We start from the raw sequence: 22,373 nt of genomic DNA, 5'->3' as shown, positions 1-22,373 counted from the left end.
TTGATCCCTCCACCCATTGAAGCAGACAGGCTCCCTGTCATCAGCTGACTAGTGAGTCAGGTCTCGAACGCATTGCAAGCTGGGGAAAATCCGAGACAGCAGTCATTTTGTATGCTGTTAAAAATAAATATTGGGGTGAAAATCACATAAGAATTGTGAGAAAACCGTCACACACAGGTACAAACACTATATTATGAACTACACTGACTTTACAGCCCCTGTAGCATAGTCAAATAAAAAAAAATTCCTGGAATACCCCTTTAAATATGGCATTGACATAAGTATTTAGACCCTTTACTCGGTACCTAGTTAAAGCATCTTTGGCAGCGATTACAGCCTCTAGTCTTCTTAGGTATGATGCCAAAAGTCTTCCATTCCTATATTTTATACCATTTTTCTCTTGTCAATCTCTGTCAGGTTGGATGGGAAGAGTTGGTGGACATTCATTTTCAGGTCTCTCCAAAGATGTTCTATTGGGTTCAAGTCAGTGTTCTGGTAGGGCCACTTAAGGACATACACATAGTTTTCCCAAAGCCATTCCTGTGTTGTCTTCAATGTGTGCTTAGGGTTATTGTCTTGTTGGAAGGTGAATCCACAGCCGAGTTTGATGTCCTGAACACTCTGGATCAGGTTTTCATTAAGAATATCTCTGTACTTTGCTCCATTCAGATTTCCTTAACCCTGACCTGTTTTCCTGGCCAATTGGCTAAAAAACGCCTTCACAGCATGATGCTGCCACCAGGATGCTTCACCTGGTTTCCTTCAGACATGATGCTTAGAATTTAGGGCAAAAACGTCAATTTTGGTTTCATTAGACACAAGAATTTTGTTTCTCACATCCTGAGACTCCTTTCTGTTTTTAAACTTCATGTGGGCTTTTATTTGTCTTTTACTGAGAAGGGGTTTCTAGACCTTCTTGATGTTTTCCCCATCTGCACTAGGATCTTTGGAGCTCAGACAGAGTGACCATTGGGTTTTTGGTCATGTCTATTGCCAAGGTCCTTCTTTCCCTGATTACTTAGTTCCATGAATAGTCCTGGATTTAGTGCAGCAAACATTTCTTTGTAACCATCCACAGATCTATGGCCCCAAACAGTACTGTGCTCTGCAGACAGTTTTTAACTTTTCATGGCTTATTTTTGCTCTGATATGCATTGTCAGCTGTGAGACCTTATATATAGACAGGGCTGTGTCTTTCCAAATCATGTTCAATCACCTGAATTTACCATAGATGACTCCAATTATGGTGTAAAAACAATTCAAAGATAATGAAGAATAATGAAAGGCCTACAGAGGCAAATTTTAAGTTTCCTAGCAAAGGGTCTGAATAATTGTTAGTGCAAAATATAAGTTTTTCATTTTTAATGAATTTGCAAAAATGTTAAAAATTCTGTTGTCACATTTTCCATATTGGGGTATTGAGTGCACAATGATGGGGGGTAAAAAAATTATGCTTTTATTACATTTTACTTTATCACCAAGGCCACACCATAACAAAATGTTAAAGGGCTCATGCAGCCCTATTCTGCAATCACTTGTTGACCTCCCATCACCTAAAACACAGGGAGATGTGCAACCAACAAACAATTAATTTTTAGCAGGTCTGAACGACCCAATTAGCTGGGAAATTAGCGTTTGCTCATTTGTCCACCAATTGATGCCCTTACAGGACAATATTGGCCTATTCAGCTGATAATCAGCCCACATAATAGGGCACTTACAGTTGTGCCTCAATAAATATGGCCATTTAATGCCTACTTTGTACCCCAATACAGTGCTTAATACCACTTTACAATTATTAATCAGTTAATGCTGCCATTCAGTGTCCAGGTTGTGCCATATACCATTACGACTCATTCAAAGCCACTATCCATAGTACAACTAATGCAACTTTTTAGTTGTTTGCTAATGCTGCCACTCACTCTCACTATAATTAATAATGCTGCCAACGCACAATACAGCTAATGCCACCATCCACCGCTAGTACACTTTATGCCATCACCAACCTTCTGTACAGTTACCTCAGCCTTATGCAGTACAATTAATGTACAGTGAATCTACAGGAAATGGCATGCATATTTGATCTATGTGAGTCAGATGCTAGAACCTCCATAGTTGTAAGAATGAAGGTCCGTTTGTACATGGCGGTCCACATTAACAACAATGAGGAGTGATAGAAACACTTTTTCTGTGTAGTCCCATATCTTATGGGTATTGTGACATAAGCCCAAACTTTTAAAGCTGCCTGAAGCTTGTACACTACTTCCATAGTGGAGGCACTCATATAAAAGTATTGGATTGGTGATAAATAATATGGGCCATTTGGAAAAAATCATACTGGTGTAGACTTATCATGCTGTATTGCTAATCCAACATTTTATTGTTCTGTCGCGAAGAACGATCAACAATATATGTTTATAAGACACATGTAAAGCTGACATGTTTATCTCTTAGAGAGGCCTGGTAACGGTTTTAATAGTAGGGCACCTTGTTTATCGCTAGTGGCTACAAACCACCCTTCCACTCATGAATAATGGTACAGTTAAGTTTACTAATCTAGAGAAAAGGCTTTATTTTTTTAAGAGATGTATTACTGCTTTTGTGGCAACTCAAAGTGCTGTGTACATTTATCTGTAATGCACAATATTATTTTAGGCTCTTATCTAAAATGTGTATTACTATGTAACCCTTGCTGCTATGTGTGTATTTTGATATAGGTCAGTTGCAAGGAAACCATGCACTTACACGGGCATTAGTGTCTTGACAGACTTTATGTACTGTTGTTACAAATCTATACAATGTTTTGCTTGTTTCACAATGTTATAAATAGTTACTGTTTAGGTTTGTATATTCTTTTTGTAAGTAGTTCTGATTCTATGCAAGTGAGACATTAGCTTGCATTACAACAGAATAAAATATTATTATGATAATTGTAGTGTATGTCCTTTGCCTTGGTAATATGCATATGTCTATTCAAAAAGTATTGGGAAAGGAACAAATATAATATGTGTGCTATTACTCCATTGTGGGCCTACCAAAGGGAAATTGCATGGTGGGCCTTTTTAGCGGAAATGCATCAGTGATCTATGCATGTAACCCTCATTACATTGATGGAACACTGAAAGAGTAAAGAGTACTGAAACCACACTCTTTTTTTTTTTTTTTTTTACTTTTCTCTGTCATTTTTGTAAACAAATAAATGAAGGACCTCATTAAATTAGATGTAATGTTGGTAAATGCAGTGTCAAACCACATCTACATGGTTGTATTTGTCATATGCTACTTATTCCTATGCTGTAGCATACATTGCATTCTTACATCAGAGTTATTCATTAGGAAATCCTTGCCATGAATACCTCTGATGGAAAGCAGTAACAAAGTGTCAACCCTAATCCACACAGCACACAAATATGTTAAGTTAGCAGACTGATGAGAATTTTTAGTCTAGTATTTTGACATACAATAGATTGTGCGCACACTTTGATAGTCTAGAGATCATAGTCCTTACTATTGTAAACCAGACATGTTTTGTCGGGTTGTGCGCCAGATTCTGGTGCATTGCGGCAGAAATTCTGGTCTGCACCAGAATCTGCGCCAGAATTGAAAAACCCGACCAATTCTCCACTTTACTGGGAAAACACGAAAAAGGGGGCATGGCCATTTTAGAAGGGGGCATGGCCATCGGAGAAAGGGGGCATGTCCCCAACATTTTCTAAAAATCCCAACATATTTACTAAGGTTTCCACAGAAAATGTAGTGGATTTGAGCTGAGGAAAACCCCACAGTTCAGAGCAGGTGTAAAAAGAGCAAAATGTAAGGAAACCTTAGTAAATGCCGTGGAAACATACTTGTAGGGAATTAAAACCCGCAAAGAAAACTCCACTCCACTCTTAGTAAATCAGGGCCCATGTGTTTAACTCATAGAGGACATGCAACATACATGTATGACACTGTTGCCTGGTCCTTAGCGCACAGCACATACATGTACTTAGAGTCTGAGAGTCCCTTTATAGACAGTAAGTGACGACTGCTATTAGCTGCCACTCACAGTAATTGATGGACATCACCAATCACTGTGAATTCTGTCATTTTTGACTGGAGCAGTGTCTTTTGCCAGGCGATTGGCACCCCCGCAGCGTGACTGCGAGGGTTCAGTCACTCTCCCGGGTAACCAGAGTCCACCTCGTTTAGCCTGTGCAGGTCCTGCGGCAATCTGCTCATAGAGCCTTACTCTACAGGCTATGCTCGCAGATCATAGATGAAACTGAAAAATGCTTTGTAATAGCATAGCATTGCTCAGTAAATGCTATATGATGACTGCATATAAGTCCCCTGTGGGAGATAATAAATATCAAAAAATGTTTTGTTTATTTTTTTTTTTATGAAAAAAATATATATATAGCATCATCTAATAAACTTTAAATCACCCACTTTTCCCATTTTTCAAATAAAAAATATTAAGATATAACATTGTTTGTCCCAAATGGTAAACATAAACTGAAATAAAAAGTGATCAAAGTCCCATCAAAACGAGAAGTGTTCCAATAAAAACTACAGATCACTACACAAAAGAGTCCTTTTACAGGAGAATTGGTCTGGCAAAAAACAAGCTCTTATATGGCACTGGGGATTGAAAAATAAGAGTAATGGCTCTTAAAAGGTGAAGAGAAAAAAAAAAAAGCAAAAATTATATTAAGCTATGCTCTCAAGGCCAAAATCAGCTTTATCCTTACAGGGGTTGTATAGGATTAAAAAATATGATTTCTAAGTGGAAGGTGTATTGGGTAGCCTGGATGTGAATTAGGCCATTGAGGCTGATTTTAAGGGGTACTCGGGTGCTTACAAATCTTACACAAAGGATAGGGGATAAGATGCCTGATCGCGGGAGTCCTGCCGCTGAGGACGCCCGTGATCATGCACGCGGCACCCCGTTTGTAATCAGTCCCCGGAGCGTGTTCGCTCTGGGTCTGATTACGCTCGAACGCAGGGCCGGCAGCGTGTGACGTCACACCTCCGCCCCCGTGTGATGTCACGCTCCACCCCTCAATGCAAGCCTACGGGAGGGGGCGTGATAGCTATCACGCCCCCTCCCGTAGGCTTGCATTGAGGGGCTCCGGGGAATGATTACAAACGGGGGGCCGTGTGCATGATCGCGGGCGTCCCCAGCTGCGGGACTCCCGCGATCAGGCATCTTATCCCTTATCCTTTGGATAGGGAAGAAGATGTGTAAGCACCGGAGTACGCCTTTAAGGCAGAAATCCAAGGATATGCTGCAGATACCACAACAGATTTGCTGCATCATGTCCTAGAGTTAATAATATCTTTAACTTTAATAAACTCAATTGGGGGCGGCAATATGTACTTAGATGTAATGCTGATGTTATCAACAAGTGTCCTTTTTACAATGTGACTTAAGTGTAGTAGCTTCTACTATATTTAGAGGATATGCTTTACTGACGGTATTGCCTATTAGTCAAGTTTCTTAAAATAAGAGTATTTTTGTAAATTTAAGTGTATGCCAGAGCCATTTTATACGAGTCTTATATTTATTTGTTTGGCTGCTATAGAAACCACAAATACATATTGTTGGTTAGAATAACTGGACATTTGTACCTGTTCACACAGATCTGCGCCTATAGTCCGGTCTTAAACAGGGGTGTCAGTTTGTTGTTTAGAGGGCTGGATGTAGGATATGCTTATCAAATAAAATTATATCTAACACATCAATGGGTTAGGATCACAAACAAAGCTTACTAAGAATTACACTAAACCCTTATTAAAACATAGCTTTTAATAAGAACATTAAAATCCTAATTACAAAGAGCACAGGATAATAATAATCATAAAATAAGAAAAATTAAGGGTTCATCTGATATGTAAGTGTCCCAATTTTATCTATTCTTTGTGATACTTGGATTGTTTATTTGTGTATGTTTATATATTGACTGTATATCTATCTTTAATATTACACAAAAGGACCTTGGGATCACTATTTTTTTCTTATTTTATGATTATTATTCTCCTGTGCTCTGTAATTCATGCACACTTGTATTTTGTGTTAATGATGTTGAGAATAAGATGTTTTTACAATTAAAGGAGATATCCAGTGGTAAAAAACTTATACCCTAGCCTAAGGATAGGGGATAAGTTTAAGTTCGCGGGTGATCCAACCGCTGGGGCCCCCCGTGATCTCCTGTATGGGGCCGCAACAGCCCGCGAGAAGCGGGTGTGTTGACCACCGCATGAAGCGGCGGCTGACACAGCCCCCTCAATACAATTCTATGGCAGAGCTGGAGCGCTGCCTTCGGCAATCTCTGGCTCTGCCATGGAGTTGTATTGAGGGGGCGTGTCTGGCCAGTGAGCCGGGGCACTGTACAGAGAGATCGCAGGGGGGCCCCAGCGGTCGGATCCCCCGCGATCTGAAACCTATCCCCTATCCTTAAGTTTTTCACCACTGGACTACCCCTTTTAAGATTTTAATGTTATTATTTAAAGCTATGTTTTTTAAGAGTTTAGTGTAATTGTTAGAAGTCTGCAGTATTCTGTGTATTATAAACTATTAAAGATTTATAAAAAGAAAAATAAATACATGTATATATCAAATGTAGTAGTTAGTGGTTCATTACTATTAGAGAGGAGAGGAATATAGCTATATAGCATTGCCTATCAATGCATATCTATTAATGCTTCATTGCCAGATGGGTTAGGCATTGGAGAAGAAACTTTGGTATTTCGCTAAGGTTTTTATTCAAGGTTGCTAAATGTGTGTGTTAATAATTGTAGGGTTGCTTCACACACACACATAACGTCTTTTTATTTGAGGGGGGGGGGGGCATTGCAGCTTTAGATGTGGTTTATGAGCCAAAGCCAGGAGGAGAAGTAGAAGTCCTTCATTTTCAGCATTCTTTTTTAGTAACTTTTGCATACAGTGAAGCCGAAGACACTGTGGCTTTATTGTCTATGGACCCGTAACCCGACTGTTACATGCAGTTCATTCTTGTGCATGATATTCACTAGTTAAAAACTGTGCAGAATGAGCAACTTTTTGCAAAGAACTTTACAATCATAAGAGACAAAACAATATTTTGTGTACTATTTTTGTGGATTGTCATTCGTTTATACAATACCGTAAAGTTGGCTTATACATAAAATGAACGTACATTAACCCCTTAAGAACTGAGCGATTTCACGTTTTTGCATTTTAGTTTTTTCCTCCTTGCCTTTAAAAAATCATAACCCTTTCAATTTTACACCAAAAAATTATCTGTGTTATGGCTTATTTTTTGCGTTACCAGTTCTATTTTACAATGACATTAGTCATTTTACCGAAAAATCCACGGCGAAACGGAAAAAAAATTAATTGTGCGACAAACTTGGAAAAAAAATGCCATTTTGTTAATTTTATCTTATGTTTATTCTGTAGGTCCATACGGTTAAAATGATACCCTACTTGTATAGGTTTGATTGTGCATTACTTCAGAAAAAAATCATAAATACATGCAGGAAAATGTATACGTTTAAAATTGTCATTTTATGCGCCGTGATCTGAAGTTTTTAGCAGTACCAATTTTGTTCTGATCAGACTTTTTGATCACTTTTTATTCACTTTTTTGTGGTATAAAAAGTGATCAAAAATGCGCTATTTTGGACTTTGGAATTTTTTTGCGCCCTACGTCATTGAACGTGCGGTGTAAAAAGCGGTATATTTTTATAATTCGGACATTTCACGCGGTGATACCACATATTTGTATTTTTATTTACACTGTTTTATTTTGTTACTAGGAAATGCCGGGTGATTCAAACTTTTAATTCAGAAGGGAATACCTGAAAGGGTTAACTTTTTTTTTTACACTTTTTTTTTTTGCAAGCTGATAGGTGCCATAGAGACCTATCAGCTTGCAATTGCTGAGTTCATTCACAGACTGCTGCCTTGCCGTTGCATGACAACCATCAGTGAAATCGGTGATTGATTGCTCCAGCCTGTAACTCAGGCAGGGAGTAAACAATCGGAGCCCGGATGCCGCCAGAGAAGGTAAGAGACCTTCTTCACTCCGGGTAGCTGATTGGGGCCTCGCGATTTTATCGCGATGATCCTGATCAGTCCGACTGAGCAGCCGGGAAGCATTTAGTTTCACTTTCCATGCGGCACTCAGCTTTGTGCGCCGCATCGGAAGGGTTAATAGCGCGTGGCTGAACGATCGCGGCCGCGCGCTATTAGCTGCGGGTCCCGGCTGTGAATAGGCGCCGGGACCATCCCGCTGGGACCCCGCGTTATAGACAGGGACCGGACTTAGGACGAACTCATACTAAGTCCTTAAGGGGTTAAAAACTACAGAATTCCTATTGAGATGGCAGGAAGAGTAAGAGCTGGGGAAATTCAAAAGAGTGTGAATGAGAAGTTAGAATAGCAGTGAGAATATTCTGGGTGTAGATTAACTAGCCAAAGCAGCAGCTGTCTCTTTTGAGCACAGCATATGGGACCTCATGTATTAAAAGGAGTACAAACAGAACTAGATAACTAGCAACCAACTAGAATCAGCAAAGGGATTGTTTGCCCCACTTTGTGTCTGCACATATTGATAAGGTGCGGTTTTTATAAGGAAATATTTTTCAGTCAAATCAAAGCATTATAGAGATAACCATAGTGCAAAGCAGTCTTTCCGATTGTTCATTGCTGCTTAGAAACACAGTGTAAAGTTTTGAGTGTGTCAGTAGCCAGTATTCTATAGAAGCAACGTTTACATAAAAATATCCCTGAACAAGAACGTACTAGTCAATCCAAGTAAGGACATTTTTGGGAGGAAAGTTTTGATTCCACACTTATTTGCTTGATGCAGATATCCTTTATGTGTAGGTTGGTTATGGTCTATGTTGATTTACTCCTATAGCTTTTTTGCAGTTGATTCACAGTGTTCCATAGCTCAGTTGTGGATAGGTTGGGTATATTACACTGTCTAGGTTATGTATCTTTGATATATATTTTATTATTGTACCTTTATTAATATTGAGTGTTTACTAAGTATTGGATCAAATGCTGCTGCTGGTGGAACGTCTCCCACGCACCTTTGCAAAAAGCACTCTTGTAATGTTTACTGTAACCATGGTGCTAGCAGCTGTCCTCGGGAGCATCCACCCAGAGTAGGAAGGTGCTCATATTTCTTATTGATGAGAAAGCTGCCTTACTATGAAACCGATCTATATGGTTCATGCATATTGAAGTACATTCTGCACATTGCTAGCATGCTGTTTGTTAGCTTTCTTAATGCTGCTAAGATAACCCCTAACAGAGATAATGGAGGTACTGACCTGGCACCTCTTTTTACTAATACAACGTTGGCATAGTCTCACTATTATGTGTCTGAACCGTAATTATGTGATTATATGTTTGTATTGGTGAATTGGCAAATGCCATCTAATCTCAGACACTTTGGAGTGTACTATTGCTTGAAACTATGTAATAATGTGATAACATACAAAAGGCTCGTTCTCCTTTTTTGCCACTGTCATTGCTGTGTAAATGTTACATTCTGTCATGGATGGGATTAATACATGTTGATGTACAAACCGTGCAAACTGTCATAATGAACTGAATAAAAATCCCAGTTACATAGAATACTGACCGTTTTACAGCCAGCAACATTTTCTAAAGGGTATTGTATATATTAAATGTATGTAAGTATATTCATGCCAACAAGTTTTTCCAACATTTCTAAAAGATACTTTTTATCAGAGACAAATCTGGACATGTATTTCCTATATGTGCTATACCTTGAGGGCACTCTTACATGCTGCATTAGTGGCCAGGGCTAGCTCTGATCATCTGCAGGTGGCATCTGGACTTGATGCTATAAACAGTGGCAAGTCCCGGTACAGTCCGTAATTATTGGTTACTCACAAGTTCTAGCCACCACCATTAACACAACGTTTAAGAGCGCCCTGACTGCGAACTAAACTAGAACTACAAATGTTTGTCTTTTTACTTGTTTATTTTGTCAAATGTTGTATCATGTGTTAAATTGATGGTCGGCAACACTCCTTGATGCCTTTTTTGTGCATGTGGCTAACTGATAGCCCTTGTGACCAACCGTCTTTTCTCTTTTTTTGCCTTTTTCTTACTCACATTGGACACTAGACTAATAAATAAAAAAATAAATCAATGTTTATTAGTCCGCTTACTGCTTTTCCTATGAAGGGTGCGGGTCATCATGATGCTGATTATTGTGATAGAAAATGTAGGACATTAGGACACTGATACCAATGTTAATCTGTAGGGCTATTCACATGGGTGTATAAAACCCATATGTGCTACTATCATCCATTTTGCAGATGGAAAAATGCAGAGGGAATAAAATACAGATGGATCTGTATGTGTTCCTTATTTGCTCTGTATTTCATCTAATTTGCATAATTTTGTAAAAATCGTAGTTTAGTTTCCTGCCAAGAAAACAGCCCATCAGTATTGATTGTACAGAAATACTGATGCAAAACTCATAGAATTTTAATTGTGTTACGGACAAATACCAAAACATTCGTGTGAAACAGGCCTAAAAAAGAAATTTGGTGAAAATTGCCAGAACTATTTTTACTCTCAATAAATGTAGGTAATTCTGTAGTGTATTCTGACATAATGTTAACATGTATACACCCACTTTCTAATAAATATGTTTATTTATTAACTATATCAGCACAACAATCAATTTTCAAGATTTCGAACATGGTAGTTCTTTTTACTTCTAATATAACTGGTTTTGTTTTCAGAGTTGATGATGGTGTCAGATGTCACATCAATACTGCAGGTAATGCTCTGTTTACATCTGCACTCTGGACTCAGATGATGTGTCTACATGTACAGGGGGGCAAAAAAAAAAGTATTTAGTCAGCCACCAATTGTGCAACTTCTCCCACTTAAAAAGATGAGAGGCCTGTCATTTTCATCATAGGTATACCTCAACTATGAGAGACAGAATGAGAGAAAAAAAACCATAAAATCACATTGTCTGATTTTTAAAGAATTTATTTGCAAATTATGGTGGAAAATAAGTATTTGGTCACCTACAAACAAGCAAGATTTCTGGCTCTCACAGACCTGTAACTTCTTTAAGAGTCTCCTCTGTCTTCCACTCGTTACCTGTATTAATGGCACCTGTTTGATCTTGTTATCAGTAAGAAAGACACCTGCCCACAACCTCAAACAGTCACACTCCAAACTCCACTATGGCCAAGACCAAAGAGCTGTCGAAGGACACCAGAAATAAAATTGTAGACCTGCACCCGGCTGGGAAGACTGAATCTGCAAAAGGCAAGCAGCTTGGTGTGAAGAAATCAACTGTGGGAGCAATTATTAGAAAATGGAAGACATACAAAACCACTGATAATCTCCCTCGATCTGGGGCTCCATGCAAGATCTCACCCCGTGGTGTCAAAATGATCACAAGAAAAGAAAAATCCCAGAACCCATAGGGGGACCTAGTGAATGACCAGTAACACACTACACCGCCAGGGACTCAAATCATGCAGTGCCAGACGTGTCCCCTTGCTTAAGCCAGCACATGTCCGGGCCCGTCTGAAGTTTGTTAGAGAGAATTTGGATGATCCAGAAGAGTATTGGCAGAATGTCAGATGAAACCAAAGTATAACTTTTTGGTAAAAACTCAACTCGTCGTGTTTGGAGGAGAAAGAATGAGTTGCATCCATAGAACACCATACCTACTGTGAAGCATGGGGGTGGAAACATCATGCTTTGGGGCTGTTTTTCTTCCAAAGGACCAGGACGACTGATCCGTGTAAAGGAAAAATGATTGGGGCCATGTATCGTGATATTTTGAGTGAAAACCTCCTTCCATCAGCAAGGGCATTGAAGATGAAACATGGCTGGGTCATTCAGCATGACAATGATCCCAAACACACCGCCCAGGTAATGAAGGAGTGGCTTCGTAAGAAGCATTTCAAGGTCCTGGAGTGGCCTAGCCAGTCTCCAGATCTCAACCCCATAGAAAACCTTTAGAGGTAGTTTAAAGTCCATGTTGCCCAGCGACAGCACCAAAACGTCACTGCTCTAGAGGAGATCTGCATGGAGGAATGGACCAAAATACCAGCAACAGTGTGAGAAAACCTTGTGAAGACTCACAGAAAACATTGGACTTCTGTCATTGCCAACAAAGGGTATATAACAAAGTATTGAGATGAACTTTTGTTACTGACCAAATACTTATTTTCCACCATAATTTGCAAATAAATTCTTTAAAAATCAGACAATGTGATTTTATGGATTTTTTTTCTCATCATGTCTCTCATAGTTGAGGTATACCTATGATTAAAAATACAGGCCTCTTTCTCATCTTTTTAACAGGGAGAAAAGCCAAAAAGCTGTCATACTTGCCTTGCATCTGCTTGATAATGTGTTATAGACAGTCTTTGTGTCTCACTAGACAGTTTAGACGAGCATGCATGAGAGTAGTCCTTGAATAAAATAAACCATGCAAGAAATGGCATATGGAATAGAAAACTTCCTAATATACATAGCAAGATGTAGCCAAGCTATCAAACAGCCTAGCCTGTCCCACTGTGATAAATTTGGAGCATCTTCTGTCTAACTTGTCTAGTTTCAAACAGTCTAAATTTAAGAAATTTGTAATAACAAATCTCCCCGGAATGTTTTTATACAAAACTGTAGGATCAATAGATTGATCTAATTTAAAGGGGTACTCCACTGGAAAACATTTTTTTTTTTAATCAACTGGTGCCAGAAAGTTAAACAGATTTGTAAATGACTTCTATGTAAAAATCTTAATCCTTCCAGTACTTATCAGTTGCTGTTATGATCCACAGGAAGTTCTTTTTTTTTTTTGAATTTCCTTTCTGCCTGACCACAGTGCTCTCTGCTGTCACCTCTGTCCATTTTAGGAACTGTCCAGAGCAGGATAGGTTTGCTATGGGGATTTGCTCCTTCTCTGGACAGTTCCTAAAACGGACAGAGGTGACAGCAGAGAGCACTGTGGTCAGGCAGAAAGGAAATTCAAAAAGAAAAGAACTTCCTGTGGATCATACAGCAGCTGATAAGTACAGGAAGGATTAAGATTTTTTAAGAGAAGTAATTTACAAATCTGTAATTTACTTTCTGGCACCAGTTGATTTAAAAAAAAAATTGTTTTCCAGTGGAGTACCCCTTTAGGCTTTCATGTTAGGTGATAAAACACAAAGGGGCAGTTGGGAACAGTATGTAGAGGTAAAGCACACCTACTACATGTATGGGCAACCATAAAGGGACTTTGAACTCACATTTTAATCTAACCTCTAGACATTTACAGGTGGTTGGTTAATTTATCAGAATTCCATGAAGGCCTGTTGGTTATACATTTTATGACAATAAGGGAGCTAGACTACTATAGTACTGTTTAAACAGCAACAAAAGTATAGGAACCACTAACAATATTAGACGTTGGGGTGCAACTACCTTGCAGATACAGTAAAATAATCAAAAAATAAAAAGACAACGGAAAAAGTGCAAAACCACCAATATATGTAAAAATATGTAGACAAATTTTATTATAAAAGTATAAGGCCAAATTTATATAGGTTTTATGTTATTTTACTACTTTAAAAAATTACAACTTTTTCTACAAATCTAAGTATGCCTAAAATTGTCCTTATCTGACACCTATTCATTTTTTTTGTACCATGATCTGAAGTTTTTTTTATCACTGCCATTTTAGTTTTGATGGGACTTTTTGATCGCTTTTTATAAATTTTATTGTTATATGTGACCAAAAACTAGACTTTGTCATTTTTTTTTTATATACTCCATTGACCATGCGATTAAATTAATCAGTGTTATCAGCGCTCCATCGCTCCAGGCTGCCATGGTTTCCTGCAACACTGGTTGGACGGCATGGAGACAGGTAAGGAACCTCCCGCCGTCATCTCAGCTGATCGGCACCCCATAAGATTGTACACCCTGCAATCAACTTTGCAGAGTCTAAAGAGTTAATAAAGGACATCACTGATCTGGGACCAACCCCGCTATGACACGCGCTCAGCTCCTGAGCACGCTTCATAGAGCGGCGCAGGGCGTGCGTTTACGCCATGTGTCCTTAAGGAGATAAAGTGCAAAATGGAAGTTCAGTTACCCAGTCTGCACCAGATTATAACCCATAGTATAGGAGGGAAGCTGTACAGGGATGAAGACCCCTGAGGAAGTCACTATATGACGGAACGCGTGGGGCCGCTTCCCTTTTGATACTATGGGCTATACTCTAGTGCAGAATGGGTAAATGAACTTCTATTTTGTGACTTATCTTGTGTTGGTGTGTGTTTTTGATTGAATTTATTTATTTGTCTGGTCTTTTTTGCCTTATACTTGTATAATAAAAGTTGTCTACATATTTTTATGTATATTGGCGGTTGTGCACTTTTTTTCCCTATTGTCTTTTTCTTTTGTGATTATTAGGCCAAAGTACTGTACAGTACAGTAAAACCTTAAAAAAGAAGAGCAATGTCAGTCTTCAAATATTGTTCTTGTTTACTGTGTTTTTTTTTACCATGTCCCTGGAAAGCTGTGAGGTTTGTTAATCAAAAAAAAATTCTTTTTTTAATTTGCATTTTATTTCCCCTCTACGCACAAAATATTTTATTAACCTCTTAATGACTGCTGATATGCCTTTTTATGGCGTTTGGTGGTCATTGCATATAGAGCAGTCTCATGGGCTGAGCTCCTCTCTGTATGCAATGGGTGTTAGCTGTATATAGGCTTTTTGAGCTTTTTGTGTAATGCCTGGATGAGCTCTCCAACCTGAACTTCCCTGTTAAAGGGGTATTCCAGGCCAAAACTTTTTTTTTATATATCAACTGACTCTGGAAAGTTAAACAGATTTGTAAATTACTTCTATTAAAAAAAATCTTAATCCTTCCAATAGTTATTAGCTTCTGAAGTTGAGTTGTTGTTTTCTGTCTAACTGCTCTCTGATGACTCACGTCCCGGGAGCTGTGCAGTTCCTATGGGGATATTCTCCCATCATGCACAGCTCCCGGGACGTGACATCATCATTGAGCAGTTAGACAGAAAACTTCAGAAGCTAATAACTATTGGAAGGATTAAGATTTTTTTTAATAGAAGTAATTTACAACTCTGTTTAACTTTCCGGAGCCAGTTGATATATATATATATATATATATATATATATATATATAAAAAGGTTTTGCCTGGAATACCCCTTTAACATGCTCAACTTGGTAGACTGCCCACTATTTCCTCTACACAATCCAAGCAAGCAGTGTTACTCTACTGAAAATTACTGTGTGAACTAGGCACTAAATGGTTATGTTAACAGTAACAAGTAATAATAAAAGGTCAGACTGTCACCAATTGAAATAGAAGCTTTCATTTTAGTCAGTTTTTTGAACCACTTGTTAGAGAATATTTAGGGGGAAAAAGTACAAAAAAACAAGAAGCACAAAGCCTACCATTTTTTCTCTCACAAGGTTGACTTTGTAGCTCTAAGCTTTTCTAGGTCTTTCATAGAAACACAGCCAGTGACACTGCTGCAGGGTGCCTTATAACAGGGGAAAAGATGTGAGCATGTGGTCCTCAGTATGTTTTGTATGAACTCTGATGCCTTACATCTGCTTGGTATTACAGATCGGTGTATGGAACTTATACATTTGAAGTATAGTTCTTCAGACTGTTAACCAAGCCAATAGCAGGGCAGGTTTTTTGTTATTTCTTTGGCTTTAGTTGTTCATCCCTTCTGTGTAAAATGTGAACCGTACCATACGTCATATCAAAGAGAAAGCATTATTTATAGGATAAATACACAATCAACATGATGTATTGTTTCTATAGTGGGGTAAGCGGGATCTAGATTTTTCAGTAAAGGCTTTCTGGAACTCCTATAGTGGATAGTTATCAAAGACACAGAATTTTATATGCTGCTCGCTGCTCTTGTATTCTTTTTGGTTAAGCAATAAAGCTCTGTGAAGATTTATCAAACGTGCAAAGTAACAGTGGAACAGTTGCCCATAGCTGCCAGTCATATTCTGGCTATCGTTTTCACAAAGCCTCTAAAAATGAAAGCTGGAAACTGGTTGCTATAGGCAACTGCTGCACTGTTATGCTGCGTAAGTTTTGATAAATCTTCCCCATAGTGTATGTGTGTCTCTGTCCACGGGTATGTACTGTGTATCAGGGTGATAAAGGGTGTATTCACATGTACGGTGTCCTATTTGATGCAGATTTTATGCTGCAGATTTCAATGTAAACTAAATTGACTAAACACAGCTTCAAATCTGCATCTTTGAATATGAGCAGGATACTGTATGTGTGCATAGACCATTTAATACTTAATATACACATGCCACCATCAATTACTTGGAGGTTTGCAGTATACCTTGCCAAATTTTCCATCGCAGTACAAAGTTCTACACCTTGACAAATAAAAAGTAATTACTTAAAAGGGTACTCCACCCCTAGACATCTTATCCCGTATCCAAAGGATAGGGGATAAGATGTCTGATCGCGGGGGTATCGCCTCTGGGGACCCCCGCAATATAGCATGCAGCACCCACCTGTTACTGCTCCGGAAGCGCTGGAGGGTCTAGCTCCTGACCACGGGAACGGAATATCGTGACTTCACGACTCTGCCCCCGTGTGACTTCATGCCCCGCTCCCTCAATGCAAGTCTATGGGAGGGGGCATGACAGCCGTCACGCCCCCTCCCATAGACTTGCATTGAGGGGGCAGGGCGTGATGTCACACGGGGGCAGAGTCGTGGGACCCCCGCGATCAGACATCTTATCCCCTATCCTTTGGATACGGGATAAGATGTCTATGGGTGGAGTACCCCTTTAATATTCATGTATAGTTATTTTACCATCTATAATATGGAAGGGGGATTCTTGTTATAGCTTCAGTGTAAGTTAAAAGCTGGATATTTTTTGTTAAGCAGATTGAAAAAAAATATTTTATGTATTTTTGTAATTAACCATTAAAATGCATTGTTTACCTTTTTTTTAGATTTAGAATTTTAGATTTAGAATGCCCTAGATTCTCCAATAATTTGAGTAAAGCATATGTGCAAATAGTCTGTGCTTACCCATAATCATTGCTGGCAATAGAAATCTTTATGCTTACCAAAATGTATCACATTCAAATGTATTTCTGGCCAAAATAGTTAGTTTAAAATTGAGCAGTAACCAAATGAATTTGCTAAACGTGTTTATATTTCTTACAAAGTTATTTGCCATTTTTACAAGTGACAACAGGAAACGCATCCTGTATTTGTAATCTGTAATTTTATCACTATGTTTTAACAATTTCACAGCGGCTATTTGCTGAGTAGCCAATTGAAAGGCGGCAACTCACATTGCTGCAACAAAACCCAAAACATTCCAGTTTCTCTGTAGGTAAATAAATCATTTCCAATCTTTGACCTCTGTGCTAACCTATTATTTACTTGCATATGACATTTTTTTTTGGGTAGAAATCTTATTTCATATACACTTTGCTATGCAGAAATGTTTCCCTCACAATAAGAAATGGTGATGTTTTATCATAAAGATCTCAAATTCCTCTTAAATTGTATGTCTCTACATGTTCTAAATGATATATTCTATATCCTTAGATGTTGTTATTTAGCACAAAACAAAGGATTAGAGAATATGTTAGAATACGATTTCCATGTATAACTATTAATCCTTCTGCTAGGGAAATGTTTAAACCAGTAAACGTTGCCCCACACTTATAAAGGAACATATTGAATTTCGTAGGGATACTTTAAACTCTGTCACATACATCCTTATGGGTAACATTTATCATCGTGTATACACTACTTCACAGCCATTATGCAACAAATTTAGAAAGCACTTTACCAACTAATCTTCACTGGTGTCTATTATAGATGAGCTTTTGCAGTGGTCATCTATTTATTAAATGCGAGTTTTGTCAAAAAGTCACAATTTAGCTGCACAAGCACAACTTTGATCACTATTTGACACCACGTCCACAAGAGTAGTGTGTCATGTGAGTGAAGATTTATTTATTTTTTTGTCCCTCAAAAAAAATGTTTTCAACTTCTATGCTTCTGCAAGTTACAAATCATGTAGTAATAAGCCAATTTTCACACTAGGTAAATTGTGAGGAATCTCCGCTCGTGGAATTCCACAAACGGAGATTCCATTTGGCAGCTGAAATCCTTCGGCCGTAGGGCCGCGCAGCCCTGCCCTGTCACCATTAATGGCAATGCAGTGCTTTTGGAACTCTGCGCAAAAAAATGAATAGGTTCCTCAGTGTGAACAAGTCTGCGAAAGACCCATTCACACCGATGGTAATGTCCGCAGCGCAAATTTGACACGCAGTTCCACGCAAATTACTCAGTGTGAACATACCCTTAGTTTTCATTTGGGAAGTATGCATTGTTAACAAAACTGCTTACACTTAACCACAATCTATATTGAAATTGTTCAGCACAATTTTACCACAAAAAAATGACCTAGGTAACAAGCTAGCAAAATGCTTTTGGTTACGTGACCAGCCTTCCTCTCCTTATATATGCCACCCTGGCAATTGTGGTGTGTATTTCAGGGGGGTGGTCCATGTGACAAATTTATCAAGTGATAGCATTATTGATAAATGTCTCCCATGGTTTCTAATGCAATGAATATGGTAAAAAGAGGTACATTTATATTAGTGTTGCAAAATGTTTCTGCTTTCAACAGCTCCACTGAATTTTAGGTAGTGTCAGTATTATCCATTATAGCCTTAGACTAAAATGAAGAGATTGGTACTTACTATAACTGTCCATCTTCCAGGCTAAAGTTTTAGAATTTTGTTTAGTAATAATTTTATGTTTTTCATTGCTTTTAACTGCTGTATTGCGAAGGATCATGACCTCATACCTTCACAATAGTATGACCTACTTCCTGAGCCAAAACTGCCACTGGTTTCCAGTGACAGCTCCTTAGCCCTTCACAATGCCAGTCTGCCTATTGGAACAATCTGTGTGTTTCCATTAACATGTTGTTTTATTTGTACTTTTGTTGGTTGTTACCTGGTTTATTAATGTTGCTTGCATCAATTTGAAGTGTAACATTCAATAATTCCTGCAATAAAAAGAGAAAAAATGTTTGTGTCTTGGTCAATTAAATTCTTACTACTTTTAAGCTTACTTCTTAGCGTTAAATAAAATACAAATCAATAAAGTCCTTTAACATGTCTGCACATCTTCATGAGACAGGAAACTAAGTACAGGGTGGGCCATTAATATGGATACACCTTACATAGTTACATAGTTACATAGTTAGTACGGTCGAAAAAAGACATATGTCCATCAAGTTCAACCAGGGAATTAAGGGGTAGGGGTGTGGCGCGATATTGGGGAAGGGATGAGATTTTATATTTCTTAATAAGCATTAATCTTATTTTGTTCCAGGAATGTATCTAATCCTGTTTTAAAGCTGTTAATTGTTCCTGCTGTGACCAGTTCCTGAGGTAGACTGTTCCATAAGTTCACAGTTCTCATGGTAAAGAAGGCGTGTCGCCCCTTGAGACTAAACTTTTTCTTCTCCAGACGGAGGGAGTGCCCCCTCGTCCTTTGGGGGGGTTTAACCTGGAACAGTTTTTCTCCATATTTTTTGTATGGGCCATTAATATACTTATATACGTTTATCATATCCCCCCTTAAACGTCTCTTCTGAAGACTAAACAATTGTAACTCCTTTAATCGCTCCTCATAGCTAAGATGTTCCATTCCCCATATTAGTTTAGTCGCGCGTCTCTGCACCCTTTCCAACTCCGCAGTGTCCCTTTTATGGACAGGTGCCCAAAACTGAACAGCATATTCCAGGTAAGGCCGTACCAATGATTTATAAAGGGGGAGTATTATGTCCCTGTCCCTTGAGTCCATGCCTCTTTTGATACATGACAATATCCTGCCGGCTTTGGAAGCAGCAGCCTGACATTGCATGCTATTCTGTAGTCTGTGATCTACAAGTACACCCAGATCCTTCTCTACCAGTGACTCTGCCAGTTTAATCCCCCCTAAGACATATGATGCATGCAGGTTATTAGTACCCAGATGCATAACTTTACATTTATCCACATTGAACCTCATTTGCCAAGTGGATGCCCAGACACTTAGTCTATCCAAGTCATCTTGTAACTTATGCACATCCTCTATAGACTGTACCGTGCTACAAAGTTTGGTGTCATCTGCAAAGATAGAAACAGAGCTGTTAATACCATCCTCTATATCATTAATAAATAAATTAAACAACAGCGGGCCCAGTACAGAACCTTGGGGTACACCACTAATAACCGGGGACCAATCAGAGTACGAATCATTGACCACCACTCTCTGGGTACGATCCATGAGCCAGTGTTCAATCCAGTTACAAACTAAAATTTCCAAACCCAAAGACCTTAACTTACCTGTCAGACGTCTATGAGGGACAGTATCAAATGCTTTAGCAAAATCCAGAAACACTATATCCACAGCCATTCCTCTGTCAAGGCTTCTACTCACCTCTTCATAAAAGCAAATTAGATTGGTTTGACAACTTCTATCCTTAGTAAACCCATGCTGGCTATCACTTATAATACAATTATCCCCTATGTATTCCTGTATGTAATCCCTTATAAGTCCTTCAAACAATTTACCCACAATGCACGTTAAACTTACCGGTCTATAGTTTCCTGGGGAAGACCTAGAGCCCTTTTTGAAGATTGGCACCACATTCGCCTTGCGCCAGTCCCTTGGCACAATACCAGACACCAGAGAATCTCTAAATATCATGAACAGGGGTACAGATATTACTGAACTTACCTCTCTAAGAACTCTTGGGTGTAGTCCATCCGGTCCTGGGGATTTGCTTACATTTATATCACTTAAGTTACCTTGTACCATCTCTACATTAAGCCAGTTCAGTACATTACATGATGTGTTACCAGCACCGACCTGGCCAATGTCAGCTCCTTCTTCCATAGTGTACACAGAACTAAAGAACCCATTCAGTAGCTCCGCCTTCTCTTGATCGCCTGTGACAACCTCCCCATTATCATTATTAAGGGGTCCTACATGCTCTGTCCTTGGTTTTTTTGCATTTATATGTCAAAAAAAAAATATTTAGGATTAGTTTTGCTTTCTTTGGCCACCTGTCTCTCATTTTGAATTTTTGCTGTTTTTATTACATTTTTACAGATTTTATTAAGCTCCTTGTACTGTTTAAATGTTATAGCTGACCCATCAGATTTGTATTTTTTGAAGGCTATTTTTTTGTTGTTTATTGCTCTTTTAACATCATGTGTCAGCCATGTAGGATTTAGTTTTAATCGTTTATATTTGTTCCCCTTTGGTATATATTTAGCTGTATAGTTATTTAGAGTTGATTTAAAGATGTCCCATTTACCTTCTGTATCAGTATTTGAGAACACCTCCCCCCAGTCTATGTCCTGTAGTGCAGATCTCAGCCCAGGGAAATTTGCCTTTTTAAAGTTATATGTTTTTGCCTTCCCCGCCTGTCTTTGTTTTCTACATTTTAAGTCAAAAGTAACTATATTGTGGTCGCTATTCCCAAGGTTTTCCCGCACAGTTACATTCCCAACCAGCTCTGCGTTGTTGGAAATGATCAGATCCAACAAGGCATCACTTCTTGTTGGGTCCTCCACAAACTGGCCCATAAAATTATCCTGCAATAAATTTAGGAATTGTCGCCCCTTTGTAGTTTTAGCCAACCCCGGACCCCAATCTATATCTGGATAGTTAAAATCTCCCATTATTACCACTGTACCTGCCCGGGCGGCCCTCTCTATTTGTTTATGAAGCTGAACTTCTATCTCTTCAGTGATATTAGGGGGTCTGTAGATTACACCAAATACTATTTTTTCAGTATTTCCCTCCTTTTGTAATTCTACCCACAATGATTCCACATCCTCAGAATCATCACACACTATGGCATCGTTCACACTGACTTTCATACCACTTCTTACATACAGACAGACTCCACCACCTTTTCTGTTCATTCTATCCTTGCGAAACAATGTAAACCCCTGCAGATTGACAGCCCAGTCATGCGAGGAGTCCAGCCATGTCTCAGTGACCCCAACTATATCAATATGTTCCTCCAGTATCAAGGCCTCAAGCTCCCCCATTTTATTTGCTAGGCTTCTGGCATTTGTGAACATACACTTTACATTTCCATCCTTTATGTTATTGGGGTTAATGGGATTCAAGGGTGTAAGTTTTATTTTCCTATGAAGCTTATTCCTATTAACTATTCTAACCCCTCCCTCCGCTCCACCCCCAGGTACATTTATAATTCCCACCTCTCTATCTACACTATCTTCCCCCTCTTTGCTGTAGGTCCCCTCCCCCCAAGTCCCTAGT

The 22,373-nt window shown here is 38.8% G+C and overlaps 1 long non-coding RNA gene across 2 annotated transcripts in view; it reads right to left on the bottom strand.

The window, feature by feature from the left end:
* Positions 1–5,140: 5,140 nt before the first annotated feature.
* LOC130356121 (uncharacterized) overlaps positions 5,141–22,373 on the bottom strand; it is a 43,038-nt gene continuing 25,805 nt past the window's right edge. Inside the window, exons 3-4 of one of the 2 annotated variants that reach the window (XR_008888788.1) lie at positions 19,041–19,092; positions 5,141–10,840 (exon numbers count right to left, since the gene is read on the bottom strand). This is a non-coding gene — a long non-coding RNA (uncharacterized LOC130356121). Of the gene's footprint in view, positions 10,841–18,056; positions 19,093–22,373 lie in introns of those variants that run through there. The other variant, XR_008888787.1, reaches the window with a different exon arrangement.

The sequence above is a fragment of the Hyla sarda genome, chromosome 2, assembly GCF_029499605.1.
Source record: "Hyla sarda isolate aHylSar1 chromosome 2, aHylSar1.hap1, whole genome shotgun sequence".
NCBI classification, from domain to species: domain Eukaryota; kingdom Metazoa; phylum Chordata; class Amphibia; order Anura; family Hylidae; genus Hyla; species Hyla sarda.
The sequence above is the reverse complement of the archived record's forward strand: the minus strand, read 5'-3'. Positions and strand labels throughout refer to the sequence as shown.